Raw genomic sequence first — 22,788 nt, 5'->3', positions numbered from 1 at the left:
GACTCTTGGCTCACGTACCTGGCATGAATATAAACAACATAAGGACACCAAAAGGAAATGAATCCATCACACTTCTAATTTCAATTTGTCTATTTTTATCATTCACATTTTTACCATCTGGAAATTTTTCTATCACTAGCTAAAAATATGATATTCCTTTTCAAATACTTTGGAATTTTAAAGACATACACAATGAAATTTTATTCTCATTTTGTGTCGCATTATTTAGTATGCTTTTAAAAATCTGTTATTTTATTTTAAATATTTTATTTTTTATTTGAGAGAGAGAGAGTGAGCATGAGTGAGGGGAGGGGCAGAGGGAGAAGCAGACCCTTGCCGAACGGGGAGCCAGCTGTGCGGCTCAATCCCAGGATCCTGTGCTAAAGGCAGCTGCCTAACCAACTGAGCCACCCAGGTGCCCCCAAAATCCGTTATTTTAGTGATGTTTTACATGATGTATAAAACATATTATGTACATATAGTATGTGTAAATATTGGTATTTGTATTTATGTGATGTCAAGAAATCAGGAAAATTATATCTAAATAACAAGACACTTGCCTGAGTTACATTCATTTCTCATGATTGTCTTTGCAAACTTAAAATCAATTTCATAATATCATTTTTAGTATTATGACAAAAAATTATAGCTATGAATATGCATGTAGTTTTTAAAACCTGACCTAAGGCAATCAAATAAGTAGATATTTACAAAATAGAAAAATTGTGATACCATAATAAATTTTAACTAACTAGGTTAGAATGCTAGAGTTTAATATTTTTATTTGAAACAAATGTAAGCCATTAACCAGAGAATTTGAATTTTCTCTATGCACCTATGAAAAATGTATATTGTGGTGAGTGCATATTTGTGGTTTTGGTTTGTATGTATATATGAAGTATATTTTTTATACAAAATGCATAGATAATACATTTTATTGAGAAGTTATATTGACTTAGGACTATTAAGGTCTTGAATTTGGGGGAGAATCGCTCTTTTTTAACACAATATTTCTAATGTTACTCTGCCATATTGAAGATTTTTTAGGCAATGAGTTGCTTTTATACACTAGAAAATTAAATGGTGTGCACTTTTACTAGCATATCTGTGGAGATGAGCACATGTCATTCGTTGGTGAGGCCAAGAGTAATTTCTGAAATTAGAGGGCATTTCCCTCTTTCTCTTTCCCTCTCTCTCATATCATGTATATGTCTTTAGGATATTTGTTTCTCAGTTTCAGTGTATATACAAAATGCTTTATGAAAATAAAAAGAGTTGTCATTTTACAGGATAGTTTTCCTCACTGCCTTCCTTTCTTTTTCTCATTCTTCTTAAATATGTTTTCTTTATTGGTACTTGAATAAATATTTTCGATACCATAGGATCAAACCCTTCTTGTGTGCACATGATGGGTTATATCCTGATCCCACAGATTTTTTTCCTTTCAATTCCATTACTGCTTCTATTGTTTTAATTTCCATTGTTTGTTGCTATTTTGGTGGGTCTCTCTTTTTTTAAAAGATTTTATTTGATAGAACATGAACAGGAGGAGGGGCAGAAGGAGAGGGAGAAGCAGAACCCCCACTGAGCCATGGAGCCCCCTCTGCCTCTATCCCAGGACCCTGGGATCCCAGGATCATGACCTGAGCCAAAGTCAGCCACTTAACTGGCTGAGCCACCGAGGCACCCCTTTGGTGTTTTTTTTTCTTAATGTGTTATAACTTTTTAAAGACATTATGTTTTTTCTATATTTATATTTTTATAATATTAAGCTTAATATTAATATAAATTCCAATTAAAGTAAAAAAAGTCACAAATTTTAATAAGGAACAAGGTATGGAAGTAGAGACAGGAGGAGATTATGCTAAGTGAAATAAGTCAAGCAGAGAAAGACAATTATCCTAGGGTTTCACTCACTTATGGAACATAAGAAATAGCAGGGAGATCGGTAGGAGAAGGAAGGGAAGAATGAAGGGGGGGTAAACAGAAGGGGAATGAACCACGAGAGACTGTGACTCTGGGAAACAAACAAGGCTTCAGAGAGGAGGGGGATTGGGATAGGCCGGTGATGGGTAGTAAGGAGGGCACATATTGCATGGAGCACTGGGTGTTATACGCAAACAATGAATCATGGAACACTACATCAAAAACTAAGGATGTACTGTATGGTGACTAACATATTATAATAAAAATTATTTAAAAAAAGAAACAAAGTATGGAAGTTATGTTATCTTTAAGATGTAAGTAATATTTATTTTTTTAAAGATTATTATTTGTTTATTTGAGAGAGAGAGAGAGAGCACAGAGGGAGAGTGAGAGGGAGAAACAGACTCCCCACTAAGCAGAGAGCCCAACGTGGGGCTTGATCCCAGGACCCTGGGATTATAACCTGAGCTGAAGGCAGATGCTTAACCCACTGAGCCACCTAGGTGCCCCCCCCTTTTAAAGATTTTATTTTTATTTATTTATTTGAGAGAGAGAGAACAGAGGGTGAGTGAGAGGGAGAAGGTAATGTTTATTTTTAATCAAAAATGACACCTCATAATTATATACAACTCGTGGATAATGAATATCAATTTCATGATGATAATAATTAGCTTTGAAAAGCAAGACATTTTTTCTTCATTTGCAAAATGTATCCCATATAGAGTATGTACATATATGTGTACTGATGTATGCAGGTGAATATCTAATATGTATGGCATATGTGTGTGGATATAAATGTTTTAATTGGCTTAAATTCTATTTCTTTCATAAAAGAATCAAATCAGCTTTTTTTAGTGGACTACTTTTATAAATATTTCATACCATATCTTTTGTTTAATAATCAGTATATCTCAATCTTTAACATATCTCATTAAAATAAATCTGTTGGTTCACAAATCTTTCATGTTAATTTTCTAATAATGTATTTTTTTGGAAGTGCTTTTCTACATCAGAATTCCATAAACAGAAATGGGCTTACCATGTAGTTCTTTACAAGAATTCTTTAAAAGTCCTACAATATATTGTCTGTTGCCATAAAGCTCATAATGGCAATGAAATGCCTGAGGCAAAATATGTCTTCTTTGCCTTCAAAAATGAAACATCAAAGAAACACTATTTGCATAAAAATATATAAAAATGTTCATAAATAAAATCTTTGTGCATTGAGATAAAGTGAAAAAGCATTCTTTAAAGTTTCTTTCAGAAGTAGTTTCCTGAAATCACAATATAGGGACTATGGGTATAAAATAGTTGACAATGAAGTCTTGTGATCTTCTTTCAAAATCCCAAAGTATATTTCATGCCTAGTAGATAAAGAAGAACTTCTGGAAAATGATATTGCATATTCTATATTTTAGGTATGATCAAAGGTAACACTTTTTTTTTAGTTAAAGGCTTAAAATAGAGGCATCAATTTGGTGAATTTATAGAAGTATGATTTCTATGAAATATATATTAAAGAAGAGATTAAAAAAATTACAGATGAGATAACATAAACAAAGAATGTTACTAGACAGTAGCAAATCAAAAGACTCTAAATGATGATGTATCTAGTAACTGCCCCAGAGGATGCGGACGTGTAGAATGGAAAAACAATAGATTTCATCTCACTGAACTGCATAACTGTGAGTGGATCAAGTTGTTATTTAAAATCATTGAGTTTTGGGTTTGTTTGTTAAGCAGCACTATTGTGGCAACTGTTAGCTGAAACAGAGACCTTGGGGTACAGGAAAGAAAAAATGGGTAGCACTCTCCACTCCTGCATGTTTTAATAAACAATATACCTATGTATAATAAATAGCTTGGTTAGATGGCATCAAAGAGAAAAACCAAGCAGGGAAGAGGAGTGGGAAGTGTTGGAGGTGTAATTTTAAATATAGTAGTCAGGAATGCCTCACTGAGAAGGAAATGGTAGCAGGTCAGTTTCCCTAAAAAGCAAACTCTGAGAAAAAGATTTGAATGAAGGATCAATTACCCCTTTCAAGATGGTAACTGGGAGGCAGCTCTAGTTTAAAATATAATAATATATTTGCATGTCATCTGGTAGAAGTATTCTCCTTTTTCTGAGAATTAAGACTTCTAAACCTACAGAACCAAGAGTCACAGCAAGAGGAAGTATGAATTCACCAAAATGGGTAATTTAGAGTGATGTTAAATGAGACCACTCTTGCTACCTCCTCTTGGATCCCAGACATTTGCATTATACCAATTAATGACATAATGTTGGGTCAAACATGAACTGTGCTGGATGAGATCCTATGAATGTGAAAGGCAAAAATATATGCCAATTCCAGTGAATATTAATTGCTACCCCTTTCAAGGTTGAAGAGGTCTAATGTAGTTAGTTTTCCACAGAGCTTAGGAAATTTGCAGGGTTTGCTGTGTCATACTGGAGGCTCAGCCTTGATCTTTCCTGCTGGCACATTGGGCATTTGGTATCATCAGTAGCTGATAAATGAGAGACCATACTGACAGACCCATGCCTACTCAGTTGATGTATCCATTTGCCAGTACTCTAGTGACTGATGATAGTGGCTGATGAAAGTCAACTAGCAAATTATTCTCTACTTGACTGTTGAATCGGGACTTTTCTCTGTTCAAACTTTCCTGGAGGATGTTAACATGGAATTCAGAGATTTTCCTTATTGGTGTCCACTCCCATAAATCCACCCATATGCCTCTTACCCAGACTTTCTTAGCCTCAAACCCAAATATTCTAGGTCTTTGTCCAACCAGCCAGACCATTTGCTATTACTCATATGCCTTTTTATATTGTTGGGATTCTCCCCTTTCCACACAAAGTAGATGAGTGCACATTGAGAAGATTTCTCTTAATATTTTTCAGGACATGAGTAGGGGGGCTGAAGTGTAGCTGCAGCCCATTTTCAGTAGGTGCACACAACCCAAGTTGACTTATTCATGAAGCAAACTCAGATTTTTCTGCCTTCATCAGCTAGTCATAAAGGGCCTCAACTCATGAGGCCATAAGTGTAATCTGACAGAGCCAGGTTGGTACAACTTGATAGAATAAATGGACCATGAAATAATATATTTTACTCCCTCTGTTGTCTTGGGCTCAGTGATAGACATACCGTTTCCAATTTATAATGGGTTACTCCTGGACATGCCCAAATTTCTGAGTTTGTGAATCTGTCAGATTCCAGCCTGTATTGGACACTTCATATGCAGCATTACGTGGAACCCATGTTTAAGTGTTCTGTCAGGTTCCAGTAGCATATCAGGAGCTGTTTTTTAGAAGGCACATAACTGTCTCTTGCAGAAGATATAGTTTTGCTCCAGAAACCAAGAGCCTCCCATATACTCTACACTCTATCTTTTTTCACCACTGATACCTCCAACACTGTAGGGTCCCAGGACAATGAGTCAAGTGACAGTTCTACTAGTTTTCTAGCCTCAGTGAGCTGCATGTCCCCTCCTACTCTGGACACACTAAAAGCAGTGTGTTTCATTCATTCCATGAGATTTTGCATAAGGGCCAAAGCATTATTCCAAAATGTAGAATACACTAACTTCAGATTCCAGAGAAGCTGATCAGCTATTGGGCATCCTTTTTTGGATTCTCCTTTTGGGTGCAACAATTTGTCTTTTATTTCATAGTGGGGATGTGGCATGTCTCTGACCACTAGAATCCTAAAAGTTTTACTAAAGCAGCAGCAACCAGAATCTTCATAGGGTTTATCTTTCATTCTTTGGGTTGCATGTTTTACCAAAGCTTCCAATACTTGCTTCTTGCTTAACTGGTTCAGTTAACAGGATTTTATTAGTATCGTGGGTCATTGTGATATTTTATTAGCATATTTGACTGTCCCAGTTCCCCTTGGGCAGTATTATGGCAGAAGGTGGAAGAATTAACATTATCTTGGGAAAAACTATCAAAATATTCTCTTGTCTGTCTTTTTTTTATTATTATTATTCACTTGAGATGGAGAGAGGGAGAGCATGAGCAGAGGGATGGGCAGAAACAGAGGGAGAAGCAGACTCCCCGCTGAGCAGGGAGCCCAACAGGGCCTCGATCTCTTGTCTGTCTTAAGTGAGTTGCAACTGTTTCTGATTCTCTCTTCTGTGGGGAAGCAAAAGAATCCGTTCTCCAGATCAGTGGCCACAAATCAAGTACCTGAAACACTGTTTTCTTCTCTAGAAAAGAGAACTCATCCGGCCTAGTACTGCAGCTGGGGCCACCTACCATGGGTTTATAGCAGTCCATGGTCATCCTCTAGGATCTGGCAGTATGGGACCCATACCTCATGGTGACATGGATGTACCACAGAAAGCAGCTGCGTGCAACTTGTTTCAGTTTTCAGTCAGGAGGCAACGTCTGCATTTTCCTACCTTCTTACTGCTCAAAACCACAGCACAGGCTGGGTTAGCAACAAGTAGTTTTTCTTCCCTGTCCTCCTTCAACAAGCAGAGGAAACCCAGGGAAACCAGTGGCTCTAAGTAGAGCACCAAGATTTACTTCCCAGTTTGAATGCAGACCGCCAAAATTGTAGAGCCCTGCCGTCTGCTCTAAGCTCCCTCCTTCAGTAGGCCTTTGTCTTCAGTCGGGTCATTGCTTAGATTTCTGTCTTGTTTCTTCCTCAAGGAGCTGTTTATCTTATTTTTAAGAAGCTGTGTTTTGTTTTGTTTTTTAAAATTTACTCTCAATGGTAAGTTTTTAGAGAAGGCATGTCTAATTGTGAGCATATAGGACTATCTTAAGTAGGTATCTCCTGATACGGTTTTCATGTTCATATCATTCATTATTCTTACCACATTCGAAAATTGGTAAATATTAAAGAAGTGACTTTTATGTAATTCTTTGTCCCCCTACAAATGTGTTCCTTGTAGTTCTTGTTCACAACTCCCTTGTTATTGCTATCACCACCTAAAACCAGCATCGGTCTTAGTGCCTTGACTGTATGGAGCCAGAACATTTGTAATGAATTAATTTCTTTGGTATAAAAGTTTCTACCCTGTTTTTGTTGATTCTACCTAATTAAAATCTAAAGTTATTAATCTGTATATTCTTTAAATATTCTCCACTTTTTAAATTGTTGGCAAAAAAGAACATGAAAACTTTCAAGGGTCATAATTTCTAGGGAAATTGAAATCTGTGTATATTTGTAGAGAACCTTTCCGTACTTATGTGTGCAGTGAGAATCTCTGTTTTTTTTTTCTTTTTTTTCCCCTGCTGTATGCTCCCTCTTTCAAATTCCTCATCTAGTTTTTAAAGATACTCAGTTAAAGTAATTTCTTCAAATGAAATTTAAGTTGAACCAAATACATTTTTGTGTTGACCCAAAATGTTAGGAGATACTAAAAATAAATTTTTATATACGAGAACAAGAGTCATTTATCAAATGTTCTGAAGGTGTGTGGCTACTTGTGGGTGCTCAGTGTATATTGCTGAAGGTTGCCCTTCAAAAATTATTTGAAACATTTATTTTGAAATTTGTAGAACACCTGCCAAACCTGTGATGATGGTATCTCCAAAGTGTGCCAAAGACACCAAATGGCAGCAAATCAGGATGCATAATTGTGCTGAAATACATGCATTCATTAAAAATAGGCAAACGATATATGCAAATACACTAACTTATTTTTTTCAGAATTTGAAAATGATTTCCTGCTTGGTTCCAATGTAACATTTAACAAATATTTCCCCCTTAGGAAGATGGGCAGCAGCATATACACGGACAGAGACCACAGCTGACAGGGCAATTTGATCAGTCCCTTCTTCTGAGGTCTAATGGTTTCCCTAAGGACAATTTTCAGTGTTACCATCTTTTTGTTTTTTTTTTGCTTTTTTGTTTTCTCAAACACAAACACCTTCTCCAATGATTGTGCTTCTCTGAAAGCAAAAACCAATTTGTAATCAAGAGAGGGCCAATAAATGGCAATAATAGATAAAATGTAACCTTAAATAAAGGGATGACCTTGATGACTTTGTCGTTGTTTACTTAAAGAGTAATTGATCATTTCCCATTATTTTGTCTCTTGCCTAATCTCAGCCTCCCAATTTCATGCAATTTACCTCCATGTTTTCTAAAACGGATTGAGTTATTTATATGGTTTAGAAAGAAACACCCAGCTGAATGCCTGGCCCATATTGAAAGCTCAGTAAGTGGTCATTCTATGCTTACTTTTCCCTTTCTTTTACTCAGCAGCAACTTTAGTGTGATTTCTTCTCTGTGGTTGCAATGGATTGAGAAATAACCCTGCAGGAAATATTTGAAGGGAAAAAATTATAATGATTGGGCAGAAGACTATAACAGATTTAAGCAGAGCCTGAGTTAACTATAAAGGAAGAAGACTAAAAAACCACTTTTTTAAAAGCATATTTTTATCATAAGAAATCAAAAGCCTTTTCTTGGCATTTTTTTAAAGACCATAGTTGAATTCTCCTTATCCATAGTTGAATTATGCTCAGCAGAGAATGTTGAACTGAATCGCCCAAAGTCAGTCTAGCTGATCTTGATAGTAGAAACAGCATAAGTTCTGAAGCAATAAACTAATACAGATTTTTACTCAGATTATGTTGGGGTTTATTTTTAAAAAGGAAAAGATAGGAAGATAGTGCCCATAAGTTTCTAAAATTATACTCAACTAATATTTTCTTGATGGAAATCAGAGATTTTGTTGTCTGAAACATAAATCTCTAAATGGGAAGTAATTTTTATTATGAGATTTTCATTTCATTCTATTTTTCAATTTAAATAATGAATAAAAAATAAGTTAGTAGAAAGTCATCACGATGAAAAGTCAATAAAAAGTGATATTTGAGTTTACCTGGAGGCAAAGCGAGTAAGTTGACCTTGGTATATATCTGCCATCCTAAGATATTCATGAAAAATTTTACGTAATTTAGATTTAGTAACAGTCACTTAAGTCACAAATTGTTACCAAGGACAAGTCAGTAGGTTAGTTTATATCTTGCTTTGATCTTTATTAACTGCTATGAAAATCATATAAACATTCTTAAGGTTCATAATTGTAAAACGCTGTTGATATTGTTAGTAATGATCAGCTTCCTGCTGTGTCTCTGTGCACATTGCGATGTTTTGGATAAAGGAGAATGTTTCAAAATATGTAGATGAATTATTTGAAGTGTCCTATATCTTTGAAGTTATTGTTTTGGAATTTTCATAGCCATGTCCCATGGTTCACCTTTTTTTTTTTTTTTTTTTTTTTTTTTGAGGAAAAGAAAGAAAGAGCAATAACTGTATTTTCGATGTGTCTGAGAGTTAGAGACATTTTATGGGTCTTTGTAATAATTTGACTACTGCAGCTGTTCTTTGAACTGAAGCCACACTTCAGGTGTGACTGTGCTGCTGCCGCCGTGTCAGTCTGGTGGTAGTCATGAGGATGTGCTGTGTGGGTACGTGTGCAAAGCACAGAGGAGTCCTCCTTGGGAAGCATTCTCCTGCCCATCTGCTCTTCAGGACAGACCCTCAGTCAGATTCCTGCCAGACACTGCCTTCCAGAGACATGCAGTGACTTAGCCTGTGGTTTTGTTGTCACTGAAGAAAAATCACTCTCCTGACATCAGACCAGTCTGTGAGGATTTGGTTCTTGTGGATAGCTTGTTGCCAAGTGTTGCTTTTCCACCTCATACTGTGTTTAAATGTTGCAAAATTTTCTTAAAAACCTGAAAAATATGTGAAAACGTGCTTCAATGATTGGTACATAAGAGACTATGTAAGTGCTAGCTTTAAAGTGTTAGCTATTAGTAGATTCCCACATATAAAGAAAATTAAGGCTATAAAGCGTCAAATGATAAACAGTGGATTGAATAGGAAATTGGTGATAAGTGAAATAATTATGTTGAAACTGGCTAGAATCTTATGCCACTGTGCCATATATTTTAATGTTATTATCTTAATATACAGGCCTCACTTCACCGTGACTCATTTCTATTTGTTTCTTTACTGCTTCCTTTCAGTATCCTGACCTAAATATTTAATTTTTACCTAATTATTGATATCCCATTTTAGAGATGAGGAAATTGAGGTATAGTGGGATAAAATTACTTGCCAGGGGTCATACAGCTGGTAAATGGAAGAGCCAGGATTTTAATCCTAACTGCAGCTCCAAATACCATGTTGTTAACCACTGGGATACTTTGCCCTCCCTCGGCCTGATGTTTTATAGAACACCCTATTTGGATTCCTTTCTTCAATCGATTTATTCATGAGCCATTAGTAATTGTGCATTACTGTGTGGGATAGTCTATCATAGGTAGTAAAGATAAGTTGCCAATAAAAAGAAACAGGTCCTTAAGTGACTATTTCCACATATGACCGCATAGTAAATGTTATGTCTTGATGAAGAGCTTCTCAATATTGTCTACAAATCACTGTCAAAAGAAAGGAATAATTGAGATGAGGGATCCAGTCATAACTCGTAAAGAGAAACCCTCTGCTAAGGCCTGTGAAGAGAGCTTCGTACCTCTCCCCAGCCCAAACCCCTCAATAGTTGCATTTCTAACTTAAATTGCTCATGCTACATTTTGAGCGCACTTCATTTAGTCTTGTCCTTAGGTAAAGATGGGTATAGTTGTTGAATATTCCTGTGTTTAGACATTTTGTATATTTGAAAATTATTATATATTTGAAATGTCTAATTTTCAGGTTGATTAAACTCAGTTCCTTTGCCATTTCCCATACATTTTATTTCCCAGTTCCTAAAATACATTTTAACAAAGGATTACTGGTTAATATTTATGTTGAAATATAATTTCAGCCTGCCGTAACATTTCTATTGTAAATCAATTGCTTATATTAGGAGAAATACATAAAATACATTTATTATCTGTTTTAATGTTGTCTTCTTTCTATATTAAAAATGCTTAGTATATAGGAGGAAAGAAATATTGGGATTATTTTGTAAACAGAAAAATGAGCAACTAATTAGATAGCTATTAGACTGTAATTTTAAAGAAGCTGAACAGTGCTACTTGGTACATTGAAGCATCTGTTTTATCCTTGTTCAATGTCAGGGGAAAGTCACTGGCAGTTGTAACTGTCAAGGTCTCTGTTGTAGCTCTGATGTCTTGCCAAGATGTTTAAAAAGAAAATCGTACTTATTTAAATGCGCAACCCAAGGGCCTAGTGTTACCTTATCTATTCAGATAAAAATCATAGCAAATAAAAATAACAAATTTCTCACAATGAAAATTAATATTCTTTTATAAGTTTATCGGAATCATTTACCTTAGGAACAGAACACATTTTCTTTTGTGGCATGAATATGCCAATTATATTACATCCTGTATATTAATCAAATAGCTGATTTTAAAGTAATGCAGAGCCAAGGTAACAAAAACCAAAGTGTTATCTTAAAATAAATACTATTGATTTTCTAAGAACCCACCGGAAATAATGAAATAAAAAGAGATCCATGGCTTCTAGCTTCCCAGCATCACTGCCCATATAGTGTTTAAAGTGCTCTAAAAGAAAAGAAGTGATTAGAGAGTTGATGGATGAGCCCCTCAATTTATTTCTTTAAAGAAAAATTTCTCTATCTTACAGCTAAAGCCACATGAATTGCTCAAAGTCAGATGACTAGATGAATTCTTTATTGAAATGACAATGAAAATAATTACATTGTTAGATTGTCAGCTTTTTAAAAAACTCTTTTGGCAATCCAGACACAGTGACATTAGTAACAAAGACAGTGAACATTTTTTAAAACAATGTCCCTTAAAACTTTCTGAATGGAATATCATTGAATTGCCATTTTGGTGTGATTACTCAAAATAAAGAATGAATTTTTTGAGACATACCAGGTAATGGAAGAGAAAACAGACCTTTAGTACTTATAAACTTAAAGTAAGGGGAACATCTCAGTTGTTTAGAGGGCTTCCCCCTCAATTTCAAAATTCCTTATTTATTTGATAAAAAGCATACTTAAATCTGGTTAGCTAATTTAATATGAATACACTAGGAAAGAATGAGGTTTATCGTTATGGCCCATTCTGACATACATGGCAATGATGAAATTTTAATCAGAACATAAGTAAGATTTTGTGAAAAGAATAATTAATATATGCTAAGAAAGATACTGAACAAAAGAATAGTTGTTTTATAAAATCTTCCCTCTTTTCATTCTTTTCACTTTTATTTCAAATATTAAAAAGGAAATGAAAAAATAGTATGAAATTACAAATTATTCTTTTTATTTGAATACATCTGTCAGTCTTTCATGTTTGATACACATTTTTTTTTTTTTAATGTAAGCCTTTAGGATATGTTAGCCACATAGTTTAAGAAAAACACTTTCTGGTGAAGAAACTAAGGCAAAGGTACTCTTGTCTCATCTTTCTGGTAGAAATTCAGAGTTCCCATTTGAAGTTATGCCCTTTGTTTCTACATCTTGATTTGGTACGTATACCTAATCCTTAAAATGTAATTGCTTATGACCAAATTCTGGACTCCATTTGTCCTGACAGATGATTTCCAAATTTGGAACATAGATATTTTACTTTAAGTAGAAAAATCTAATTTTCAGAGAAAAAAATATGAAGGAAATGCTGCTTTTATGGAATAAAAGTGTAAACTAGTTAATATCACATTGAAAACCTAAGTTTTGCTGCAACTTTTAGTGTTTTTTGTTGTTGTTGTTATTGGTTAAATAGGGGCACCTGGGTGACTCAGTCAGTTGAGTGTCCCTCTCTTGGTTTCAACTCAGGTCATGATCTCATGGGTCCTGAGATCAAGCCCCAAGTCAGCTCTGCACTCAGCGGGGATTCTGCCTGAAGATTCTCTCTCTGTGCCCCTCCCCACCTCTCAAATAAATAAATCTTAAAAAAGACCTTAAATATAAATTTTTTCTCTATATAATCTTCACATTAAAGATAAAAAATTGGGTGCAACATTTCCTTTATTTCATTTCTCCATGTTATAGAAAGGGGACTGATTTAGATATCCTTTTCTTAATATCTATGTTGATAGTCATAATTTTTATTCATACTCTTTGCTTTGATTAGTCAGAAGTTATTCTGTATTATACATTTCAAAGTTGCTTTACATCAAAAACTAGGGATGTAGTGTATGGTGACTAACATAATATAATAAAAAATATTATTAAAAAAAAACAAAAACAAACTTGCTTTGCTTTCGTAGGGCAGTTTTTTTTGTTTTTGTTTTTTAAGAGCCTGTGTGAGCTGGGGGGAGGGGCAGAGGGAGAAGGAGAGAGAGAGAATCTTAAGCAGGCTCTATGCTGAGCATGGAGCCCCACACTGGGCTTGACCTCACAACTCAGAGATCATGACCTGAGCCAAGATTAAGAGTCAGACTCAACTGGCTGAGCCACCCAAGCGCTCCAGGCCTGATTTTTTAAATATACATTTTTATGGGAACTATGTCTTGAACTTTTTCTATAGAAAATATGTAACCCAGGGTGCCTGGGTGGCTCAGTCAGTTGAACGTCTGGCTTCAGCTCAGGTCATGATCCCGGGGTCCTGGGATCGAGCCTCATGTTGGGCTCCTAGCTCATCAGGGAACCTGTTTCTCTCTTTCCCTCTGCTCCCCCTACTCACGGTCTCTCTACTCTCTTTCTATCTCAAATGCATAAATAAAATCTTAAAAAAAAAAGAAAAATATGTAACAGTCATTGTAATCTAATAAAATAAGTGTTGATAAACTGTTTGAGTTAATAGTATATTTACTTATTGAAAAGTTCAGTGCCCAATAGAAACCTCTTACTACCCTAAAGTGCAGCAAAACTGGGCTGGGATTGAACTGAGCAGGGAATCCCCTCTGCTCTTTCCTCATACATTCCATGTATTATGTGCTTGGGAAGGCTTCTGTGGGCAAAGATAAGTTTTCTTTTGCTCTTGAAAACACTGGTTTGTTCTAGCATGTCTCTGAGCTCTTCTATTTTATTGCTACCTAAGAGGAAAGAGCAGTGGTTTGGAAATTGAGCAACCTGGTTCCTTCTTTTATCTGTCACCTCTATTGCTAGGACTTTGGGTATACCTCCTGATCTCTGCGTAAATGTTTTTTTTTAATGAAACAGGAGTGTTAGGCTCCTATGGCATTTTCCAGATTGAAAATGCAATGTCTATGACTCTGTAAAAGTCTCATCTGTAACTCTCCTAGCCGTCTTGAAAAATAAGTCTCTGCAAGCTGCTATGGTGTTACTCTGACTGGTTAGACCTAAAGATTAACCTTTTGGATTATCCCAACGATTATAGTACCCTTAGCCTAATTAGGTGGTCAGCTTCCTTCCTCCTTCCCTCCCTCCCTCCCTATTTTTGAATATAGCTAACACACATTAGTTTCAAGCGTACAAGATAGCAATTCAATATACCCATCCACTATGCTATGCTCACCATAAGTATACCTACCATCTGTCGCCATAACACCATTAGAGTATTATTAACTATATTCCCCATGCTAGGCCCCCCCCCACTCTTGAGACCTACCCATTCCATAACTGGAAGCCTCTATCTTCCCCTCCTCCATATCCATTCTGCCCATTTTCCCACCCTCCTTCCCTCCAACAACTTAGATGCTCAGCTTCTAAGATGACAAATTCCATGATAAACTTCAATGGTAGCAAGCATCTGTGATTTGAAAAATATCATTCAGTTTTCCTTGAAACATCAGAACTTTAATTGTTTTATTAATCTAGTTTAGTTCTATTACTTCATCCAATGATTGACTCAAACTTGCTTTAAAATAATACTAATTGATATATGCAAATAATGAATCATGGAACATTACATCAAAAACTAAGGATATACTGTATAGTGACTAACGTAACATAAAAAGTTATTATTAAAAAAATAAAATAATACTAATTGAAAATTTACAAAAGTATATTATTGAATTTAAGTTCTACTGTAAAAAAGCAGAAACTACTTGCACCCAATTTTCTTAAATTATATTAGACATCCTAGTTATGAATTGTCATAGCTTAAATACTAATTTTTCAAATCTCACTTTGGTGGTATTATGGAGGATGAAATAGAAGGTCATATAGCGGGTAATTTCTGCTATACAAAAGAAGTATTTAAACTGAAAGAAGGCTTTGATGATGGGATTGATGAGATAGGGATATATGAGAAAGTTATGCTGCCTTTTTTTTTTTTAAGTAGACTCTATATCTAACATGGGGCTTGAATTCCTGACCCTGAAATCAAGATTTGTGTGCTCTACCAAGCCAGCCAGGCACCCCAGGAAAGGGTTATGTGGGAAAGTTAAAGCACAATACCCAAACTGGATTTAACAGGAGAGAAACATGACATTTGCAATGACTTTCTGATATTTGGCTTGGAAAATCAATGAATTCTTGTGTCTCAAACAGAGACTTAAGAAGTAGATGTTTTGACTTAAGAGTATATACTTGGATGATATGATATATGCTAATGTGTAAGTAAATGTTTCATAAAAGATGCATCAGTTGTTATCACTTTTATCTCTTGTACTAGAAAATAAAACGCAGATACAGAAAAACACAAAACAAATGTATGGCTCAATGAGGTATTTTAAGGTGAACACCCTTGTAACTACCACTCAAGTCAATAAATAGAACTCAGAGACCTCTCCATGATGCCTTTACCAGTTCTAATCCCCTCCCGCCTTCCAAAAGTGATCATTATCCTGGGGCGCCTGGGTGGCTCAGTCATTAAGCGTCTGCCTTCAGCTCAGGGAGTGATCCCAGAGTCCTGGGATCGAGTCCCGGGATCGAGCCCCGCATTGGGCTCCCTGCTTCATTGGGAGCCTGCTTCTTCCTCTCCCACTCCCCCTGCTTGTGTTCACTCTCTCACTGGCTGTCTCTCTCTGTCAAATAAATAAATAAAATCTTAAAAAAAAAAAGTGATCATTATCCCGGTTACCACTTCTTGTGCTCCTTTATAATGTTACATCCATGTGAGAAATCCTAGCTAACATAATTTAGTAATTTTGCTCTCTTTTAAGTCGTCCATAGTCTGTTGAAGAATGCTCGGTATTTGACCTGTAGAGGATGTGATGATTTAGATTTCAGAGTTAGTATACGAGTGTCTGCATATGTCTTTTTTGTGATGTTATCTGCAGTTATCCTTAAGGCACAGGTCCATTAATTCATTGGAAGCTGCAAAACAAAATCATATTCTCAGTCTATCACTTCTATTTATTAATTAAGTACTTTTAGAGAGAGACACTGTTTGGTTACCCTTGGAATACTCAAATTGGAAAGCCATGATAAATGCTTGAGTGTATCCTTTTATTTGCATGACACTTGGTTCCCTATAACTTCAACATTAACCAATTACTTTTTTTTTTCAGTAGTTGAACACAAGTTGATTTTTAATTCCCATAAAGTCCCATCACAGGACTCTGGGACTCTCCAGAACAGCTGCTCACCATGTAGGGGGCTCAGCATTTCAAACAGCTTTGAGTTTCCGGTCCCTTTTTCTGTATGGGTTTCCACAACTGAGGCAGGAAAAGCACTAGAGTCTTGCACCAACAAATTAAGGCTTCAGCCCAGAACAAATTACTTTTTAAATATATTATGAATAAAGGTGCGCTATCATTGCCAATGAGCACCTCTTCAAATTGGCTCTTGAACCATTTTGACATGACTGTAATAGTCTTTGAAGGCTTTCTCACTGTCTGATTTGGAAATATTTTACTCTGATTCTGTTCATTTCCTGCTCTAGGACTGGAATCAGCCATTTCTCCATGAAACCCCAATTTCTTTCAGTGCTAAATGGAAATTAAAGGCTACAATCTGGGAACTGAGAATGCTCATTGTAACTGGATTGCATTCCATAACTATGCAGTCAGCAAAACACAGTAGAAATGAATACCACAATAGCATGAGTTCATATGTATATTTCTAATTCAAATGTAGTTCTACAGGACTTTTTAAAATTAACTCTTATATATTACATCTGTATCTCCTTTCTTCCAAACAAAAAATACTCATTCAGTATTACAAATGATGATAGTTTGAATAACTCATAATTACTTATTTGCTTTATACAACACTAGATATCCAATAATCTCTGAATAACAATATTAATGCTACCGCCTCTAATATAATTAATGAGAATAAACATGTTTTTTTCATAAAAACCATTCTCATTTATTTCATGATTTAAAAAATCTGAATATACAGCTGTTCAAACAATACTTCCTCCACTTTAGAAATTTTTTTTTAAAGATTTAGTTATATATTTGGGGGGCTAGGCAGAGGGAGAGGAAGAGAGAGAATCTCCAGCAGACTCCCTGCTGAGCACAGAGCCCAACCCAGAGCCCAAGAGATCATTACCTGAAGATCATGACCTGAACCAAAATCAAGAGTGGAAAGCTTAACTGACTCAGCCACCCAGGCGACCGCTCCCTCCATTTTAACCTTCCTTTAGTCTTAACCCAGATCTGCAAATATCCATAGGCTTACTGCTGGCCACAATTCTTATAGTAATCTTATATAGTCATTTCAGTAGTCTGAAGTCCATTCTCTAGTAAATTCCTCAGGAAGGGCTTATAGGAACAATATTTCCTGAGTTCTTACGTGTGATAATAGTTTGGACTTTTATAGTTGAAATCAGTTTTGCTGATTTTAAACCCTCATTTTTCCCCTTGCATATCTTAAATATGTTCCTCTATTTTCCTCAGGGTTAAAATTCTCTTACTGTCAGAAAGACTGATGATGAGATAATTTTTTCCCCTTATGTTGACTTATAATTCAATTTCTTTCTGTGCCTAATGTCAAAAAGTGTTTTTTTCTTTGAAGCCAAGTACTTCTTGGCATTGTTTATTTTGGGACTATACTCTCATGTATGTGGTAATGTTTCAGTATGTAATTTTAATGCTTTATATAAGGAAGTTTTCCTGAATTGTAATTTTTAGTGTTTTTCCCCCCTAACACTTCCTCTATTCTTTGTCTGCTATTAATGTTTGTTGGACCTTCCTTCTTGGACACTCGTTGCTTATCTTTAATATTTGTCACTTTCTCTCTCTCTCTTAATCTCTTTCATTTACATCTGGATTTTTAAAATTTTCACTTCTTTACCTTCTATGTCTCCTTAGGTGTAAACTGTTGTGTTCATTTTTGTTTGTGTTTCTCTAATTCATTCTGTATTTCTAAAAAGATGGTTTCTTTTATTTTTATTTTTTTCTTGAGTTCTATCAATATGCTTGAGTTTTTCTTTCATGTTATTTTTAATGTGTTTTTCATGTTTTAGTAATTTTTAATGTACTTTAGCTCATCTTGAACTAGCATGTAATAGTTCATTTAAACTACATATGTATATATTTTTTGGCATGCTTTCATTTAAAAACTTTGTATGGAATTTTACCTCAATACTTTTTATTTCCTAATTTGATGTGAAATTATTTTTTTCTGAACTTTAAGCAGGCGATTTGGAAGAGTTCCTAAACCTCTCAATTCTTCTCTTATTTTCATCTGACACTGAAAGTATAGAAGCTTGTTTTCTAAGATTTCCTAGTTTTGTTTCCCTCTTCACTTTTCTCTGAAAAATTTCTTTCTTTCATCTCTATTGTAATTATCTTCCTCAATTTTTATTTCGCTCCAGGTAGTTTCTCCTTAGCTTAGGAGATCTAACTGGTCACTTTGAGATTTCCCAGGGACCAAAATGCACTGGTCTTTTTAGATTATTTTTCCTGTGGATCCCTCAACTCATCTCATATTGGTTTTGGCAAAAACACGATCAGTTTCAGCTGCTGTTGTCACTTGGCACTACCATTGTCTGGGTGTGGTACATATTCTGAGGTTCTCCTTTTCTTCTGTCAGACACCGTGCTGCTTTCCTCTGCTTCCTCATGCACAGAAGCTGATAAAATATGGGTCTTCTGATCATTGGAGGTTGGTCCTCAACCAACTGTATTTTGAAGTTTATAGGGATACCTTACCACCTTGCTTTGCTATAAATATTGTTTATGAGTTATGGATAACACTCTTCAGCTGTTTTGTATGTCTTATTGTCTAGTTGCTCCATGTTTATGAGAATCAAAAATTATATTACCATAGCCATCCTCTTATAATCTCCCTGTCCCATTCCTTCCCCTGCCTTCCTTTTTTTTTTTTTTCCTTTTTCTTTTGACAACACAGCACAGTGTTTAAGAGATTCTGCAGCCAGACTGCATGGGTTCAAATCCCAACTCTACCACTACAATCAGTGTTACCTTGGCACACTGTCTCCTGAACTCTAAAATTGTGATAATAACACGATGTATCTTAAAGGATTGTTATGGGACTAAATGAGTTAATATTTTAAAGCATTTATAATTATGCCTGTACATGATAATTGCAATGTATGTGTTTGTTAGGTAAATTTTAGCCTTAATATACAGTATAATAGTCATTTAAAATTCAGTTAATGTATCATTCAAAACAGAAAAATACCATCCCTGCCATTCCTTTATTATCTTATTAAAAACTATTCATATCCTGATTCCCCATTTGTTAGCCTATTAAAGGATAGGATAGTTATTCTGGAATGTGTTGGGATGGTTCTTTGATGCAGACCATTTATTGAGAAAATAATAATAATATTAATAACAAAAGCAACAGTAATATCAGAGGCATTGCCACAATTAATGTGATGATGATTATTATCTATTACCCATTAATATGATGATTAATGATTACAATAGTATTCTAAAGGTTAAATAATTATGAAGAACTAGGAACAAACTAAGAATTTTATAAAAGCTCATAGAAGACTATCAAAGTGACATTTGGAAAAGAAATTATAAAATATTTTTTTAAAAAAGAACTAGCTTTATAAGCATGTGAATTTAGAGGAAAGCAAGCAAGCCAGTTACTTTAACAAGAACCGTAAATGCCTTGTTAGAGAAAAGCATGGTGAATCAATCAGAGTTAGTGTACTGGCTAATATGTTGTCTTTTGATTGGTTTCTCCATTATTGGCCTATCAAGGTTAATTTTGTGTGTGTTTCAACTTACCACAGGTTATTGGTTTGTCTTCTCATCCACAGCAGAGTTCAAAATGAGCACAGCTTCCCCACAGGGCAAGTGCTATGAGCAGTGTAGCAGATCATCTGCTTCAAGGTCTTCTTCCTGCTACCAGGTGTGTTGCTCAACATGAGGCCAAGAGTGTGAACTATTTGCACTGAGAAAAAACAGCAGTGAAATCGAAAATATTAGCATGTGGTATGAATATAAGTCAATTCTCACTGTGGTTGCATCCGGTTCTCTTCTGCATGATATGCCTTCTTCGAGCTCCGAAGAAAAGGGGTCATTTTCTTTTTCTCTCCTTTAAATCCCCATTCCTCATTCTATTTTCCAAATTCCAAATTTACAATTATGGCCAAGGTAAACCTGCTTAACTTATGCAGCTTAGAATTCTAGAACATGTCCCATAGCATGAATATTTAAAGAATAATGTGCATATGTGGTGAAAATTGGGAAGTAACTCCAATTCACAAAAATTTTAAATTAAAATATTTATTTCCAAGTTGGCATGAAGTTCTGAGGAATATGACACTCAGCACCAGGCTATCACTACAAATTCTAACTTTACATTTCACAATCATCCACTATCAATGTATTATATGAGTGTGTGCTTTTGACAAGTAATGTGGATGAAATTGTGGCATGAGCCTTGCTAATGTGTGGCTTACACATTTGAGTGAATAATAAAAAACTGAATAAATTATTTGCCAAATTTCAAGGTGTTTTTGCCACATCAATATTTTGAAACATCCCTTACTTTTTAGATATGTTGAACACTTGATATTTCAACATTTATGGTTAATTTTGGTCATATTTTGCATATGACTTAATTGACTAAGATGAATGGCTTCATAGGCATTTCTTACTGTCACTGCAAAGCCAGTCTAATTAAATTTTATGTCCCTCATTATTAGTGTTTGTGACTACTTCTCAGTTCCTGGTTAGAAAATTAAGAATATTTTGATACTAATATTGTGACAAGTGATATTTGGACTGTTCTAATTCTGGAAAATATAGCATACATATTACCCTTCTTTTTGTTAAAAATGCCCATTATTTGAATTAAAAAGAAACTTTGTATTTCCCATTGAGCACCAGAAAGTGAATAATACTTTTATTGTTTTCAATTGAAGGTAATTATTAAATTACATTCCTAGCCTTTTCTTCTTAAAATGAGTTATAAAAAGGCTGACTGTCATATCACTTTTGAAACATGCTTAGCAAGAAATATATGACAGAAAATTATTTGTTTAGAGAATACCTTTGTGAGTGTGTTATCTTATTACACTCTCATATACAATATGCATATTCACACACAATTTCAAAGGAAAAATATATATTTTATAGAAAGTTATAATTTATATAATCAAATAATAAAAGTAAATTTAAGCTATTCAATATGCAATTAAATTTCTTTTGTGCAGCAAAATAACTTTAGGAATATTTTGGTATAAAGCTAAGATATGATTTATAGGGAGTTGGTAGATAGGGACTTGATTCAATCTAATTTATTAGAGAGTTTGAAATGGTGAGACAACAGCTCCATATTACTTCTAGGAAAAATTTTAATGAAGGTAACAATTTTTGTAATTTTCCTATATTAACATCCACTTACTGCTGTCCCTATCCCTCTTGGTGTATGTTTTAAAAGTTATTATTTTCCTTTGCTAATTTCTTTTTTCTGAGCCATTGGCCCCGGCCTTACTTCATTTGGAACTACCCTTCCTGTTTCAGGGCAGGGATACAATCTTATCAGACAATGATCCAATAAACGAGAATTTAATATCAGTTCACTCCCTTTTAGTTAACCTACCTGGACATTAAGATGACCACTTACTCATCATTCAAAGCTTATCACCAGATTCAGTTTTCCCCCACTGAAATTACATATACTACAATACCTGGGGACAGTGTAAGTCAACATTCCTGGCAACTTACTGTGCTAAGCACAGAGCAGTAGCTTTACATACTTGATTTCTCAAGACTCTTTCAAATGCAAATATATTTTAGGTAAAAATGAAGGGAAGTTATTGGACTTCTAAGCAGCAGGGTCCATGTATGGATTCAGGCACAGCTGGATTCAGGAGCTCAAAAATGATATTGGTACCATGTTTTAATTTTTATTCTATCTTTGTTTTGGTTTCATTCTACAGGAAGTCTCCTTTTACATGGCTAGGAAAATGGATGCCTGCAGCCACAGATTCAGATCCTCCCAGTGGCTATATATAAATAAATATGATCATACATATAAATATAAATGTAAATGCATAACATAACTTATGATATATCTTAATTCATTTGATATTCATAATAACCCTTTGAGGTAGATACTATTTTTTTTATCTCAATTTTAGATACGAGGAAATGGTAATACAGAAAAGTTTAAATAACTTTCATAAGATCACACAACTCCATAGTGACAGATCCAGGGTCCCAACCCAAAGGAGTATCACATTAGAATCAATGCTCTTTACCACTCCATTCACTCTACTCCACTCTATTAGTGCTGTGTCTAAATAGATAAACAGAAGTCTGTAATTACTCAGCATTATTTATGTCCCTACTCTTGAACTGATCTTTGTGCGTCTTGAGATGAAACAATAATTCACCTGGAAAGACAGATACTGGAAATACAAAAACGAGAGGTGTTGTGATGGTACTGTCCAGTGGCCTCTGGGTCACATACTTATACTTTGGGTTGGGGAAGAAATGGAGGGCTTGCTGTTAGGCTGATACTCCCACCATTCCTAGCTGATGAGTAAAGGATAATTTTGTAAAAGCAAAATAGATTTGTTTGTTTGGATTTTTTTGGACACAAAAGAATACCTTGAATTCTGTGTGACAAAAATAATATTCATTACTTTCAGCTGCTT

General features: G+C 34.9%; 1 long non-coding RNA gene across 1 annotated transcript in view; it reads left to right on the top strand.

The window, feature by feature from the left end:
• The window catches only part of LOC125281015 (uncharacterized), a 53,409-nt gene extending 33,130 nt beyond the window's left edge, over positions 1 to 20,279 (top strand). The window contains exon 3 of the long non-coding RNA XR_007187989.2: positions 19,912 to 20,279. This is a non-coding gene — a long non-coding RNA (uncharacterized LOC125281015). The remainder of the gene's footprint in view (positions 1 to 19,911) is intronic.
• The last annotated feature ends 2,509 nt before the right edge of the window (positions 20,280 to 22,788 follow it).

This window comes from Ursus arctos, unplaced genomic scaffold, assembly GCF_023065955.2.
Source record: "Ursus arctos isolate Adak ecotype North America unplaced genomic scaffold, UrsArc2.0 scaffold_11, whole genome shotgun sequence".
NCBI classification, from domain to species: Eukaryota; Metazoa; Chordata; class Mammalia; order Carnivora; family Ursidae; genus Ursus; species Ursus arctos.
Note: the sequence above shows the minus strand (reverse complement) of the source record. Positions and strands in the feature narration are given on the sequence as shown.